This window comes from Coptis chinensis, chromosome 4 (assembly GCF_015680905.1).
Source record: "Coptis chinensis isolate HL-2020 chromosome 4, ASM1568090v1, whole genome shotgun sequence".
Lineage (NCBI taxonomy): Eukaryota > Viridiplantae > Streptophyta > Magnoliopsida > Ranunculales > Ranunculaceae > Coptis > Coptis chinensis.
This window is the reverse complement of record NC_141459.1, coordinates 21,437,573-21,442,499: the sequence shown is the minus strand read 5'-3', so window position 1 is coordinate 21,442,499 and position 4,927 is coordinate 21,437,573.

Here is a 4,927-nt window from a genome sequence, read left to right as displayed (position 1 = left end):
AACAAACATAAAGTTTCACATGAGCCAACGTTGATACATGTTTTCAATCGGTACTCTCTCTATTTGTCTCTTCATTTGAATTATTTTTCTCAAATTCTCAATCTTTGGTCAAGTTCTAGGGGTTTTGACGCTGTAATCATCTATCTCTTTTCACTCAAAAAATATATTTAGCTAACCATTTTGGGTTTATAATTAAGGTTTTCATTGGCTGAAACAATCTTCACAGTTAATGCTTCGTTTTCTTTAGTAGCTAAATTAAATTGAACAACCTTCATTTTGAGCTTATAATGGATATCAGTTTTGTAGTATAACAATACCTTCATTTTGAGCTTATAATGGATATCAGTTTTGTAGTATAACAATTGGTACTTGTTTGTTCTTGTGGCATTTTGCATATTGGTACTTCAAGTAAACTAGTAAATACAAGGGTGATTGTTAACTTATGCTTATGAGAGTATATATACTTGAAAAGAAAAAGAAACAAAATGGAAAGTTCAACTCTAAGCTCCTTGTTTTGGTCAATTCAAGTAATATAAACAAAAAATGGTTTGGAGAAAATGATATATAACTTACATGGAGCTTTAAAAAAGAGATGGTTCTGAAAATATTCCCTTACTAAAAAATAGTTCACATTCATGACTATGCTTTCTTTACGTAACATTCCGACTTTGGTATTGGAATTTGCAACCTGAACCTTCAGGCGGCTTACACAACCTAAGTTGACATATCAATGCTGGTCGTATGTTGACATTCAAGTAATCTTAACTTCCACATCGCCATATTGTCTTGAAATTGTAGCAATATAGCTAGCATGACTACATCACTCTACATGGGGTTCAATTCGGTCCCCATTGACAGCTTTATATTTTTCAAATTATGATTTTCCAACCGAGCAATATTAGAAGCCCCTAAAAAAAAGGAAGTTTCTCTTGCATAAAAAGTAAGCTCTCTTTGGGGCTGAAAGCGGATCTTTCCCCTCTTCCCCATTCTCAATATTCAAATTTCAAATACTAATTTCAAGTTTCAAAAGGCAAGGCAATTTGAGTTCTCTATATCTTATTTAATCGATCGGAACTCTCATCGGTTATATATCATCTTTTATTATAGTTGTCATCTCTATTTTCTTCTTTTTTCTTAATAGTCTTTACGGTTGAGTCTTTCTCTTAACGAACAATTATCCTTTAAACTAGTAAATACAAATTAAATGCATATTGGTACTATTAGTGCATTTGTATTTCAAGTATCTACCAATGTTTGTAGTATTACTGTTACTATTGGTACTAGTTTACTAGTTTCCTTATTTGTTGAAATACAATTGGTTGACCAAGAGTTCGGTTCATAACTCATATTTGCTTTGATACAAAAATGAAGAAGACTATATAAAGTACTTGAAATTTTAATTGTTAAGCACTAGATTCCGACCGGTTACTTTTGGGTTGAGGTTGGCCATTAATCTACGACAAAGCTTGACTAGCCAGCCATGGTGTTTGATACTTATATGTCCCACCCGCCACCACCATACTACTTCATACATATATTTTGAGTTGGCATTCAAGTAATAATTTTAAGTCTTTAGTTGGCTGGTGGGGTCATTACTCCTGCCTCTACCTTTTTGGATAATTATGTCAGCCCCAGATTAGTTACTATTTTAATTCAGATTTTCAAGGTTTTGTAGAATTTGAGTTTAATTAGCATTTTTAGGTCTTTTAGGCTATTACTATTTTTTGGATTATTTTAATTATGAATTTCAGTTTCTATTTTGATTAGAATTGGTTTTAGGTTAGATTTCTATTTTGAAAATTGTGTTAGATTATAAAATGAGGTGTAGGCCTTAGGCCAAGTTAGAGTTGATGAATACTAAAAGTTTGTGTGTTTAGAGAAAGGTTTCTATGTTTGAGAATCAGTCTCAAAGTCGATCTTTGTACTTACGTGTGCATCGATGAAAGAGTCACCTATAAGCTCGTCCCATCCAACATGAACTGTTATCCGAAAATCCAAAATCCTCTTACCAAACAGAAAAAGTTGGTCGTATTATAATATTAGAGAAAAAGAGCGTGTCATGATTTTGACCACTCATTGAACCAGTGATTTTCTGCCTCTCATCCTCTCGTTAATTGTATGGTAGCTTGAAACCTTGAGTTGGATCCAAACACCATTCGAAATTTAATGAGCAATTTAGAACTGAATTTGTTTTCCTCTCTTGTTGAATGAATCGGGAAAGTTGAAGAGCGTTTATGTTCCACGCCCGGATGGAAAGCGTAAGGTCCGCCTATTGGAAGGGTGGGTAATAAATTGTTCTTGCTAATCTGTCTTACAAGTTACAAGATTCTCATGTCCTTGTTTTTCCTAAGAACGTTGTTTTATGATCTATTGTTAATTGATATAATCACGGATGATTACGATCATGAAGGAAAGTGTCGTGTTGGTCACACCAAATGGCCAAATATTGTAATGCTTTCGGACCTTAGACTCGAGGAATATACTTGTGTAAAGGAAGGTATTGATTGGCTTACATATTTTATCTTGTGGAGATTACTCATTGGATCATGAATCTATAGCATAGAGGATGAATGATTATAGCATAGAAGCGTTTAAAGAGAATTGTAATTGAAATTACAAACTTGTCGAGAGGGCCTCGAGAGACTCGGAGAAAACATCAAGAAGAACATGGCGTGAGCTCTTTAACTTTGGTTGATCTAGGGTCGGAGGCGGACCTACGTCAATATCTTTTTTGATTCGTGCTCTTCCATGTTATATTGATCATTGAACTGAACGGATAGTCTTTGGATTTATTTTTACATTCATTTCGTTTAATGCCTTAGAACTCGTGATTGTGGGTGCCGAAAGTCGAAACATAAGGAGTGTTTATCTTTCTTCAATTCTCGAGCCCGCACAAAAATACTGCATCAATGTTAGCCTATCTAACAAATCACGAACCCATTTTGATTAATCGGTATTGATTGCCGTCAATGAGTTGTTTGGATCAGGAGAAGGAAGGGTTAGAAAAGGCCTCCATTTTCATGATGATGACGGAATGGACTCCGAGCGAATCTCTCAAGGCAAAGGTAGCTGCAGAGTCGGTAAGAGCGATAAATCTTTGAGGCCGAAGTTCAGACCCTAAAGGATGCCCTTACAAAATTAGAAGCGAAAAAGGAGTGAAGAAGGGCGAACGAATTGGGCAAACAGCAGAACGATTGGGTGAACGATTAAGAAACGGTTGCTTTTCTTGATCTTCCGATCCCTTCAGCGGCTTAACGAGTTGCTTGCAATAGGTTAGCCAATTTCACTCTGTCTCTTCATCTTCTTTTTTTTTTTCTTATCCGAAAGGAGTGAAAGGCTTCCCCGTGGGGATCCCGAAATGTATTTAGCTCTTTCTTTTGATTCCTCTATGCCTAACCAACGAGCAAACCATTTATAGAAGAGTCAAAAAGCCTTCTTGCTCTTATCTTCCTCCTTCGTGTAGTAAGGGATTGTAATAGGTAGCTAGCCCGAAGTCCGGACAGTCCTCCCTTCTTGGCCGGATCCCCGATTCCGATCCATTGGACTCTTAGCAGGAGGGAGATGGCCACTTCATGGGTGCGCATCTAGTTCTTATCCATTTTCCTTGCTTTGCTTCCTTTCCGTCCTTCTTTCCCGGTGGAGTGTAATAAGGCCCGTAAGCTTCTTGTTTTCACTTGCTAGTCTTAGATTGAACCATTCTCATTGCCTCTATCCCTATGAGTGAGTCATCCTTTCTTCTAATGCTTCCGATTGGAAATTCCTTACTCTATCTCTTCTAGTATCGGGTCGATTTCACTAAAAAGAGTTCTTGCCTCCGGTTAGGTTTTTTTTCTTCTTCTGGTTAGTTCATCTTTGATATGTCCTTGAGTCCAATGAGGCTAAAAGTTAGAAGTCTTAGACTCCAAGAGCAAGTGGTCTAACCCGAACTACTAGTAACTAGATTTGCCTCGCAATATGAGTAAGGGGAATGGAACTCTTGTTTGAGAACTTTAGCTCTGCGGACTTAGGTTAGCTAGCTCGGCTTCTCCTATGGCTATTTGGATTAAGGAAGTAGGGTAATGCACAGACAAAGAGGCCTAATCTAATAATGGTGAGTCGAATCAGGCGCGGCAGCCGTTCCAAGGCTTTTATGCCACCTAAAGGCCTAAGATAGGATAATGAGGTTCATGTTTAAGTATCCTCCGGGTTTTGCCTATATTCTTTGCTTTAGTGATTGAGTTCCCTTTTTCGAGTGGTAGCACCTATACCTTTTAGTGCTTCGGCTAGTTAGTACATATCAGATATATCCTACAGTGGTGTACGTTATTTGGGGCTTAACCAATATGATTCTCTGTCATATATAGTTGATTGTATCTCTTTCGTTTAGTAGTTATTGACTTAGTGTGCTAACACATTGTTTGTGTATTTTTAATAATCGTAGAAGTTGTTATATGATTATATTTTTAGTTTACTTATTAAACAAACTAACACATTCTTCTTCATATTGTTTTTTAGGTTATAAGTGAGATAGCACGGTAGCTCAATTAAGTTTGTTTGAGATGGATCGGTTGATTAGCAATTTGTTGGATGGGTTATGTAAATTACATTGTTGTTGGATTATGAGACTTGATTTTGAATCAAGTGCTTAAGTTATTTAATTTTTTTCTCCGTGAATAAATCATGTAATATGAACAAGTTTTTGGAATGATTTATGTTAGTAATAAAAGTATGATTCTTGTTTATGTAATGGACTCTAGCTGTCAAGTGTCCGAATGTATTGGTGGTGTCGAATGTATTGGTTTATAGGAATTTTCAGATTTACAGAAAAAAAAAAAAAAAAAAAAAGAGGAGTTATGACGGCTTCCAAAGAACTCAAGCTGTTGTGGGCATACCAATTCTTGACAGCTTTTAGTGTTAATTTCTTGACGCTTTTGTTTCTCAAGATGAC